Raw genomic sequence first — 11,992 nt, 5'->3', positions numbered from 1 at the left:
AATTGCCTAGCTCCGGGCCGAGCCTAGCTTCGTGGGAGCATCGTGGGCGACATGGCCGAGCCCAGTTGCCTAGCTCCGGGCCGAGGCCGAGCTTCAAGGGAGCATCGTGAGCGACATGGCCGAGCCTAGCTGCCTAGCTCCGGGCCAAGCCGAGCTTCGTGGGAGCATCGTGAGCGACATGGCCGAGCCTAGTTGCCTAGCTCCGGGCCAAGCCGAGCTTCGAGGGAGACATGGCCGAGCCAAGTTGCCTAGCTCCGGGCCGAGCCTAGCTTCGTGGGTGCATTGTGGGTGACATGGCCGAGCCCAGTTGCCTAGCTCCGGGCCGAGCCCGAGCTTCGAGGGAGCATCCTGAGCGACATGTCCGAGCCCTGTTGCCTAGCTCCGGGCCAAGCCGAGCTTCGAGGGAGACAGGGCCCAGCCCAGTGGCGTAGCTCCGGGCCGAGCCTAGCTTCGAGGGAGCATTGTGGGCGACATGGCCGAACCTAATTGCCTAGCTCCGGGCCAAGCCGAGCTGAGCTTCGAGGGAGCTTTCATGAGAAACATGGCCGAGCCCAGTGGACTAACTCCGAAGGCTGCTTATTCAGGAAAAAGAGCGTGACACATCTTTTGTCTATAGTTTGTTTTTTTTTAATATGTATCTTCAAATAATTCAGAAAATATTTTTAAGGTTCAAACTAGAATTAAAATGGCTCATCATTTTGAGATGAGTTATTACAGTTCTTGACAAAAAATTTTAATGAACACCCTAACGAGAATTTATGGAGTCGATAAAACAAAATATTAAATGATCGCGGACATTTTTATTTTCCTGCCGAACGGAATTTTCTTTTTGTCTCTATTCGTTTATTTTTTTTGTATTTGTTAGTTTGCGTCAAATTTTTGTAAACTATTGATTCTTCTTGACGAGATGAGTCGGAGAAATGGAAAATTATGACCCAAACTCTATTATTTTGGGAAAAATCCAAAAAAAGGCCAAACAATATTCAAACTTTTCGGAATTTTTCTTGGATTTTATAAAATAATATTTGAGTTCGGGTCATAATTTTATGGTTCTTTCATTTCTCTCGACGAAACGATCCAATAATCCATAAAAAAACTTTGACGCAAAACTAACTAACGAAAAAGAAAATTGAATAACAATAAAAAAAAGTGAGGGAAACATTAATTTTGTAAAAGTATAAAATCCCCAAAAGAGAGCCGGGAAAATATTTTAGGTCAACTGGAAGATTCTTTAAAAGTTTTTTTGTGTTGAGATTTTTTCAATGGGTTTCGGCTTAAAATGAGGTGGGCCAGCTGGTAAGCTTAATTCAGTCCACTAAGTCCTAGAGCCCCCTTCAAAACCCAAATTCCTTATTGGAAGCCCTGCGCTCCGGCCACGATGGCAGGTATATTAGTCCTGCTTTAAGAAAATCGCAGCCAAAGTGTAAAAAGAAGCGGCCAAGTTTAATAAAGCACGGCCAAAAGAAATAAGAAGCGGTACGGAGCAATAAGAAGCGGCCAAGAGCAATAAGAAGGGGCCAAGTGTAATAAAAAGCGGCCAAGTGTAATAAGAAGCGGCCAAGTGTAATAAAGCGCGGCCAAGAGAAATAACAAGCGGTTCGGAGCAATAACAAGCGGCCAGGAGCAATAACAAGCGGCAAAGTGTAATAAGAAGCGGCCAGATGTAATAAAGCGCGGCCAAGAGTAATAACAAGCGGTGCGGAGCAATAACAAGCGGCCAGGAGCAATCAAAAGCGGCCAAGAGTAATAAGAAGCGGCAAAGTGTAATAAGACAAGGCCAAGAGGAATAACAAGCGGCCAAGTGTCAAATCAAGCGGCTACGAGTAATACGATGCGGCCAAGATATCCGAAAACAGATCATACATTAAAGCGCGTGTTCCGTAACCACTCTTTAAAAAAGAGCGGACAGATGTCAAAACATGCTGCCAAGAGTAATAAGATGCTGCCAAGATGTCCAAAAATAGATCATACGTACACTAATCACGCTTTTACCAGTAGTAAGCAAGAACAAAGTGCATGAACGACAACGATTTGAGCTTCATACTTTGTACTGTTCAAGCTATTGTTGAGAGGTGGGACGGAGTTGAAGAACTACGGAGATGTATGAACAACAATGATTTACTTAAGAAGCCGGGGTGGAGCTGCGATGAAACCGAACGTTTGATCCATGGTTTTGCATCTGGAGATCGATCACACCCTCAAATGCTAGAAATCTATGAACCCGGCCTTGGATGTCATATGTAGGAATGAAATTGTTCTGTTTCCTTTTGAAAGTGCCTCGAGGCCCAAATTTTTTGTTCAAGATTTGTCTCATACACAAATAAATTTGGGCTAACACAAGAACCAATGACTTCTGGAGTTTTTTTTGTTGATCAATAATTATGGATTCACATTTAGATTTTACATTTTTGAGCATGTTGACATGGAATTCAACGGTTCATTACATCAAAAAAGAATAGATTGAATGCTCTCGAGTAGCAATTCAAATTGCGCCTGAGGCATATTACAAGAAGAGAGAATATGTGTATGCGCCCGGGCGCAACTTAAATACGCCTGGGGAGCGCTCAAATTGTGCCTGAGGCGCATGTGATGCTGCAAATATTTTTAATTTGTGTTTTTACCTCACTTTTTCTTGTTCGAATTGGCAGGAGACTAAAAAAAAGGCAATCCTTTAAACATTATATGGACTGGTGGGAGACCATGTACCTTTTAGGGCGACTATCCCATGGTATTTATAGAGGATTCTTGGCTTGCTCTCCAAGTACGTCTATGCGTCTGACACGCGTCAGCTAACGTCACCCGTGACGTAGCGGATAAGGCGGTTAGTGTGAGCTGTCATTGGAGACATGGCCGAGCCCAGTTGCCTAGCTCCGGGTCGAGCCTGAGCTTCAAGGGAGCATCGTGGGAGACATAGCCGACCCAGTTGCCTAGCTCCGGGTTGAGCCCGAGCTTCGAGGGAGCATCGTGAGCGACATGGCCGAGCCTAGTTGCCTAGCTCCGGGCCAAGCCGAGCTTCGAGGGAGACATTGCCGAGCCCAGTTGCCTAGCTCCGAGCCTAGCCTAGCTTCGAGGGAGCATTGTGGGCGACATGGCCGAACCCACTTTCCTAGCTCTGGGCCGAGCCCGAGCTTTGAGGGAGCATCGTGAGCGACATGGCCGAGCCTAGTTGCCTAGCTCCGGGCCAAGCCGAGCTTCGAGGGAGACATGGCCGAGCCCAGTTGCCTAGCTCCGGGCTGAGCCTAGCTTCGAGGGAGCATTGTGGGCGACATGGCCGAGCCCAGTTGCCTAGCTCCGGGCCGAGCCCGAGATTCGAGGGAGCATCGTGAGCGACATGGCCGAGCCTAGTTGCCTAGCTCCGGGCCAAGCTGAGCTTCGAGGGAGACATGGCCGAGCCCAGTCGCCTAGCTCCGGGCCGAGTTTAGCTTCGAGGGAGCATTGTGGGCGACATGGCCGAACCTAATTGCCTAGCTCTGGGCCGAGCTGAGCCGAGCTTTGAGGGAGCTTTCATGAGAAACATGGCCGAGCCTAGTGGACTAACTCCGGGATGAGCCGAGCCTCGTGGCCTTCTGCCAAACGTAGCGATTGTGGCCGAACTAGAATATTCGGGCCACTACAATAGCCCCTCAACTTCTTCTGCTACAAAGAGTACAGGAGAAGTTGACAATGAGACTTGCCGAATATCAGTGGCTGAACCGTAATGAGAGCCTTTGATGGTGCATGGATCAAACGTCGTGCGTACTCTAGAAAAGCCGCAATGGTTTTGAGAGTTGGCCGACTTGATACGAAGGTCATTGATGGCGCAAGTGCCGAACAATTGATTGGATTCTAAAAAGCCCTGACGGTTGAGGGTTGGCCAAAGGCCGTTCATGGCGCTAGCACCGAATAGTCGATTGGACTCTAAAAAGCCCCCATGGTTGAGAGTTGGCCGAAGGCCGTAGACGGCGCAAGCACCGAACAGTCGATTAGACTCTAAAAAGCCCTGACGGTTGAGAGTTGGCCGAAGGCCGTTGAGGGTTGGCCGAAGGCCGTTGATGGCGCAAGCACCGAACAGTCGATTAAACTCTAAAAAGCCACGACGGTAGAGAGTTGGCCGAAGGCCGTTGATGGCGCAAATGCCGTTTGTAAAGGTGTGACCAAAGTCATCGTTTAGATGCTCGGCCTATGCCGGTGTGGAGGAATACTTGGGTTGAAATTGTGGTTGTACTCAACCGTAGAGAGGAACGTCAGCTTCATCATAGGTCGATTGCTTGTAACCATTCGTATGAACGTCGTCTGCGCCGAACCAAACATGACCAAACCTAGCAAACTCGGTCAGTGCCTTGATCGTGTCAGATAAAACTTAGTTGCTCCTGTGGACCTAACGGCTGTGTCGTCGAAGTGCGGTAGCCTTGAACACAGAGAGTTGGCGGACGGATATGAAGGCTTTTGATGGAGAAAGTGCCAACCGTTGGATCAACCTTTCTGTTGATTCCGGATCGTAGGTTCTAACGTCAAACTGCTCAATCCGAGCCAAAGCATAAGCCCCAACCGTAGTGTGGGGTTTAGGTTCGACATAATTGTATGTCTTGGGGTGCTTCTTGGTTGTCATGGTGGCCGAAGCGATGGGGGCTGAAATCTCTGAGCCGAACTAAAGATCAATCTTGTACGACGGTGATACACGGGTGTGACTGGAATCAGCGTTGCAGAGGTCGGTCATGCTCGGCCAAGAATTCTTCGTGAGTCTTTTGGCAAATGTACTCCATGTTTTTGAAGATCGGCCTGGATCTCTTTTGAGAAAGGAGATTTAGTGAATTCCTGAGCTGGTGGTGAATCGACTTCGTAGGTCGGTCGTCACAGTTGGACCTTCTCTTTATGGCTCTTTGTTCGTTGGTTCCCCAAGCGCTGGTGGACCGGAGACCTTTGTTGCCTAAAAGCAACATTGTCTTTGGCTCTAACGTTCTTGAGGGGTGGGGCGATTTGGTCATCGACCAAAAGACGGTGGTGATCATTGTTTCCTACTGTTGTTTCAGCATCTTGAACGTATACTAGGGTATCTTCTGCCATGGTGGGTGACAGCTGGGTCACTGGATTGGGGCCAGGAGTGATGGAGCCTGGCTAGTGAGAGAGAATCGTTGAAGTTCCTCCGATCTCAGAGGGGACCAGACTGATTGGGGGAGGAGGAGGAGGAAGTCCGTCCATCTCGTTGGATAGAGGCTATCTTTCGCCATGGTGGGTGGCCGCTAGGTCACGGGATTGGGGCCAGTAGGGATGAAGCTTGGCTCTTGAGAGAGAGTTGTTGAGTTCCTCCGATCTCAGAGGAGACCAGATTGATACGCGGAGGAGGAGGAGGTTCGCCCATCTTGTTGGACGGAGGCTTGATTTAAAGTGAAGAAGAGAGGAAAACGAGTAGGAGAGGGTGGAGCCACCATAGATCGAAGTACTTCACGTCGGGTTCACCAATAGTGGGGCTCTAATGAACGTGGCTCGCTTCCTCTGGAATTGTTGTTCGTTTGGATCTAACCCCGTTCCCTTGAGCCTAACCTGCACCACGAAGCACAACTAAAGACCACACCGGAGGAGCCCCGAAATGGCCCTCCGGCGTGAGGATGAGAATAATGCAGAGAGAGGAAAGCAAAGGACTAGGGTTTCAAGGGTGGGAGACCATGTAGCTTTTAGGGCGACTATCCCTTGGTATTTATAGAGGATTCTTGGCTTGCTCTCCAAGTACGTCTATGCGTCTGACACGCGTCGGCTAACGTCACCCATGACGTGGCGGATAAGGCGGTTAGTGTGAGCTGTCAATGGAGACATGGCCGAGCCCGGTTGCCTAGCTCCGGGCCGAGCCTGAGCTTTAAGGGAGCATCGTGGGAGACAAGGCCGAGCCCAGTTGCCTAGCTCCGGGTCGAGCCCGAGCTTCGAGGGAGCATCGTGACCGACATGGCCGAGCCTAGTTGCCTAGCTCCCGGCAGAGCCAAGCTTCGAGGGAGACATGGCCGAGCCCAGTTGCCTAGCTCCGGGCCGAGCCTAGCTTCGAGGGAGCATCGTGGGCGACATGGCCGAGCCCAGTTGCCTAGCTCCGGGCCGAGCCTAGCTTCGAGGGAGCATCGTGGGAGACATGGCAGAGCCCAGTTGCCTAGCTCCGGGCCGGGCCCTAGCTTCGAGGGAGCCTCGTGAGGGACATGCCCGAGCCTAGTTGCCTAGCTCCGGGCCAAACCGAGGTTCGAGGGAGACATGGCCGAGCCCATATGCCTAGCTCTGGGCCGAGCCTAGCTTCGAAGGAGCATCGTGGGATACATGGCCGAGCCAAGTTGCCTAGCTCCGGGCCGAGCCCGAGCTTCGAGGGAGCATCATGAGCAACATGGCCGAGCCTAGTTGCCTAGTTCTGGGCCAAGCCGAGCTTCGTGGGAGGCATGGCCGAACCCAGTTGCCTAGCTCCGGGCCGAGCCTAGCTTCCTGGGAGCATTGTGGGCGACATGGCCGAGCCCAGTTGCCTAGCTCCGGGCCGAGCCCGAGCTTCGAGGGAGCATCGTGAGCGACATGGCCGAGCCTAGCTGCCTAGTTCTGGGCCAAGCCGAGCTTCGTGGGAGGCATGGCCGAGCCCAGTTGCCTAGCTCCGGGCCGAGCCTAGCTTGGAAGGAGCATCGTAGGAGACATGGCCGAGCCCAGTTGCCTAGCTCCGGGCCGAGCCTAGCTTCGAGGGAGCATCGTGGGATACAGGGCCGAGCCCAGTTGCCTAGCTCCGGGCCGAACCCGAGCTTCGTGGGAGCATCGTGAGCGACATGGCCGAGCTTAGTTGCCTAGCTCCGGGCCAAGCCGAGCTTCGAGGGAAACATGGCCGAGCCCAACTTCCTAGCACGGGGCCGAGCCTAGCTTCGTGGGAGCATTGTGGGCAACATTGCCGAGCCCAGTTGCCTAGCTCCGGGCCGTGCCCGAGCTTCAAGGGAGCATCGTGAGCGACATGGCTGAGCCTAGCTGCCTAGTTTCGGGCCAAGCCGAGCTTCGTGGGAGGCATGGCCGAGCCAAGTTGCCTAGCTCCGGGCCGACCCTAGCTTTGAGGGAGCATCGTGGGAGTCATGGCCGAGCCCATTTGCCTAGCTCCGGGCCGACCCTAGCTTTGAGGGAGCGTCGTGGGATACATGGCCGAGCCCAGTTTCCTAGCTCTGGGTCGAGCCCGAGCTTCGTGGGAGCATCATGAGCGACATGGCCGAGCCTAGTTGCCTAGCTCCGGGCCAAGCCGAGCTTCGAGGGAGACATGGCCGAGCCTAGAAGCCTAGCTCCGGGCCGAGCCTAGCTTCGTGCGAGCATTGTGGGCGACATGGCCGAGCCCAGTTGCCTAGCTCCGGGCAGAGCCTGAGCTTCGAGGGAGCATCGTGAGCAACATGGCCGAGCCTAGCTGCCTAGTTCCTGGCCAAGCCGAGCTTCGTGGGAGGCATGGCCGAGCCCAGTTGCCTAGCTCCGGGCCAAGCCTAGCTTCGAGGGAGCATCGTCGGATACATGGCCGAGCCCAGTTGCCTAGCTCCGGGCCGAGCCCGAGCTTCGAGGGAGCATCGTAAGCGACATGGCCGAGCCTAGTTATCTAGCTCCGGGCCAAGCCGAGCTTCGAGGGAGACATGGCCGAGCCCAGTTGCCTAGCTCCGGGCCGAGCCTGAGCTTCGAGGAAGCATCGTGAGCGACATGGCCGAGCCTAGTTGCCTAGCTCCGGGCCAAGCCGAGCTTCGAGGGAGACAGCACCGAGCCCAGTCGCGTAGCTCCGGGCCGAGCCTAGCTTCGAGGGAGCATTGTGGGCGACATGGCCGAACCTAATTGCCTAGCTCCGGGCCAAGCGGAGCCGAGCTTCGAGGGAGCTTTCATGAGAAACATGGCCGAGCCAAGTGGACTAACTCCGAAGGCTGCTTATTCAGGAAAAAGAGCGTGACACATCTTTTGTCTATAGTTTGTTTTTTTTTAATATGTATCTTCAAATAATTCAGAAAATATTTTTAAGGTTCAAACTAGAATTAAAATGGCTCATCATTTTGAGATGAGTTATTACAGTTCTTGACAAAAAATTTTAATGAACACCCTAACGAGAATTTATGGAGTCGATAAAACAAAATATTAAATGATTGCAGACATTTTTTTTTTCCTGCCGAACGGAATTTTCTTTTTGTCTCTATTCGTTTATTTTTTTTGTATTTGTTAGTTTGCGTCCAATTTTTGTAAACTATTGATTCGTCTTGACGAGATGAGTCGGAGAAATGGAAAATGATGACCCAAACTCTATTATTTTGGGAAAAATCCAAAAAAAGGCCAAACAATATTCAAACTTTTCGGAATTTTTCTTGGATTTTATAAAATAATATTTGAGTTCGGGTCATAATTTTATGGTTCTTTCATTTCTCTCGACGAAACGATCCAATAATCCATAAAAAAAACTCTGACGCAAAACTAACTAACGCAAAAGAAAATTGACTAACAATAAAAAAAAGTGAGGGAAACATTAATTTTGTAAAAGTATAAAATCCCCAAAAGAGAGCCAGGAAAATATTTTAGGTCAACTGAAAGATTCTTTAAAAGTTTTTTTGTGTTGAGATTTTTTCAATGGGTTTTGGCTTAAAATGAGGTGGGCCAGCTGGTAAGCATAATTCAGTCCACTAAGTCCTAGAGCCCCCTTCAAAACCCAAATTCCTTATTGGAAGCCCTACGCTCCGGCCACGATGGCAGGTATATTAGTCCTGCTTTAAGAAAATCGCAGCCAAAGTGTAAAAAGAAGCGGCCAAGTTTAATAAAGCACGGCCAAAAGAAATAACAAGCGGTACGGAGCAATAAGAAGCGGCCAAGAGCAATAAGAAGCGGGCAAGTGTAATAAAAAGCGGCAAGGTGTAATAAGAAACGGCCAAGTGTAATAAAGCACGGCCAAGAGTAATAACAAGCGGCCAGGAGCAATAACAAGCGGCCAAGTGTAATAAGAAGCGGCCAAGTGTAATAAAAAGCGGCCAAGTGTAATAAAGCGCGGCCAAGAGTAATAACAAGCGGTGCGGAGCAATAACAAGCGGCCAGGAGCAATCAGAAGCGGCCATAAGTAATAAGAAGCGGCAAAGTGTAATAAGACACGGCCAAGAGGAATAACAAGCGGCCAAGTGTCAAAACAAGCTGCTACGAGTAATACGACGCGGCCAAGATATCCGAAAACAGATCATATACTAAAGCGCGTGTTCCGTAACCACTCTTTAAAAAAGAGCGGACAGATGTCAAAACATGCTGCCAGGAGTAATAAGATGCTGCCAAGATGTCCGAAAATAGATCATACGTACACTAATCACGCTTTTACCAATAGTAAGCAAGAAGAAAGTGCATGAACGACAACGATTTGAGCTTCATACTTTGTACTGTTCAAGCTATTGTTGAGAGTTGGGACGGAGTTGAAGAACTACGGAGATGTATGAACAACAATGATTTACTTAAGAAGCCAGGGTGGAGCTGCGATGAAACCGAAGGTTTGATCCATGGTTTTGCATCTGGAGATCGATCACACCCTCAAATGCTAGAAATCTATGAACCCAGCCTTGGATGTCATATGTAGGAATGAAATTGTTCTGTTTCCTTTTGAAAGTGCCTCGAGGCCCAAATTTTTTGTTCAAGATTTGTCTCATACACAAATAAATTTGGGCTAACACAAGAACCAATGACTTCTGGAGTTTTTTTTGTTGATCCAAAATTATGGATTCACATTTAGATTTTACATTTTTGAGCATGTTGACATGGAATTCAACGGTTCATTACATCAAAAAAGAATAGATTGAATGCTCTCGAGTAGCAATTCAAATTGCGCCTGAGGCATATTACAAGAAGAGAGAATATGTGGATGCGCCCGGGCGCAACTTAAATACGCCTGGGGAGCGCTCAAATTGGGCCACAGGCGCATGTGATGCTGCAAATATTTTTAATTTGTACCTCACTTTTTCTTGTTCGAATTGGCAGGAGACTAAAAAAAAGGCAATCCTTTAAACATTATAAGGACTGGTGGGAGACCATGTACCTTTTAGGGCGACTATCCCTTGGTATTTATAGAGGATTCTTGGCTTGCTCTCCAAGTACGTCTATGCGTCTGACACGCGTCGGCTAACGTCACCCGTGACGTAGCGGATAAGGCGGTTAGTGTGAGCTGTCATTGGAGACATGGCCGAGCCCAGTTGCCTAGCTCCGGGTCGAGCCTGAGCTTCAAGGGAGCATCGTGGGAGACATAGCCGACCCAGTTGCCTAGCTCCGGGTTGAGCCCGAGCTTCGAGGGAGCATCGTGAGCGACATGGCCGAGCCTAGTTGCCTAGCTCCGGGCCAAGCCGAGCTTCGAGGAAGACATGGTCGAGCCCAGTTGCCTAGCTCCGGGCCGAGCCTAGCTTCGAGGGAGCATTGCGGGCGACATGGCCGAGCCCAGTTGCCTAGCTCTGGGCCGAGCCCGAGCTTTGAGGGAGCATCGTGAGCGACATGGCCAAGCCTAGTTGCCTAGCTCCGGGCCAAGCCGGCTTCGAGGGAGACATGGCTAAGCCCAGTTGCCTAGCTCCGGGCTGAGCCTAGCTTCGAGGGAGCATTGTGGGCGACATGGCCGAGCCCAGTTGCCTAGCTCCGGGCCGAGCCCGAGATTCGAGGGAGCATCGTGAGCGACATGGCCGAGCCTAGTTGCCTAGCTCTGGGCCAAGCTGAGCTTCGAGGGAGACATGGCCGAGCCCAGTCGCCTAGCTCCGGGCCGAGTTTAGCTTCGAGGGAGCATTGTGGGCGACATGGCCGAACCTAATTGCCTAGCTTTGGGCCGAGCCGAGCCGAGCTTTGAGGGAGCTTTCATGAGAAACATGGCCGAGCCTAGTGGACTAACTCCGGGATGAGCCGAGCCTCGTGGCCTTCCGCCAAACGTAGCGATTTTGGCCGAACTAGAATACTCGGGCCACTACAATAGCCCCTCAACTTCTTCTGCTACAAAGAGTACAGGAGAAGTTGACAATGAGATTTGCCGAATATCAGTGGCTGAACCGTAATGAGAGCCTTTGATGGTGCATGGATCAAACGTCGTGCGGACTCTAGAAAAGCCCCAATGGTTTTGAGAGTTGGCCGACTTGATACGAAGGTCATTGATGGCGCAAGTGCCGAACAATTGATTGGATTCTAAAAAGCCCTGACGGTTGAGGGTTGGCCAAAGGCCGTTGATGGCGCAAGCACCGAATAGTCGATTGGACTCTAAAAAGCCCCGATGGTTGAGAGTTGGCCGAAGGCCGTAGACGGCGCAAGCACCGAACAGTCGAACTCTAAAAAGCCCCGACGGTTGAGAGTTGGCCGAAGGCCGTTGAGGGTTGGCCGAAGGCCGTTGATGGCGCAAGCACCGAACAGTCGATTAGACTCTAAAAAGCCCCGACGGTTGAGAGTTGGCCGAAGGCCGTTGATGGCGCAAATGCCGTTTGTATAGGTGTGACCAAAGTCATCGTTTAGATGCTCGGCCTATGCCGGTGTGGAGGAATACTTGGGTTGAAATTGTGGTTGTACTCAACCGTAGAGAGGAACGTCAACTTCATCATAGGTCGATTGCTTGTAACCATTCGTATGAACGTCGTCTGCGCCGAACCAAACATGACCAAACCTAGCAAACTCGGTCAGTGCCTTGATCGTGTCAGATAAAACTTAGTTGCTCCTGTGGACCTAACGGCTGTGTCGCCGAAGTGCGGTAGCCTTGAACACAGAGAGTTGGCGGACGGATATGAAGGCTTTTGATGGAGAAAGTGCCAACCGTTGGATCAACCTTCGTGTTGATTCCGGATCGTAGGTTCTAACGTCAAACTGCTCAATCCGAGCCAAAGCATAAGCCCCAACCGTAGTGTGGGGTTTAGGTTCGACATAATTGTATGTCTTGGGGTGCTTCTTGGTTGTCATGGTGGCCGAAGCGATGGGGGCTGAAATCTCTGAGCCGAACTAAAGATCAATCTTGTACGACGGTGATACACGGGTGTGACTGGAATCAGCGTTGCAGAGGTCGGTCATGCTCGGCCAA

This window comes from Rhododendron vialii, chromosome 1a (genome assembly GCF_030253575.1).
Source record: "Rhododendron vialii isolate Sample 1 chromosome 1a, ASM3025357v1".
Classification (NCBI taxonomy): domain Eukaryota; kingdom Viridiplantae; phylum Streptophyta; class Magnoliopsida; order Ericales; family Ericaceae; genus Rhododendron; species Rhododendron vialii.
Note: the sequence above shows the minus strand (reverse complement) of the source record.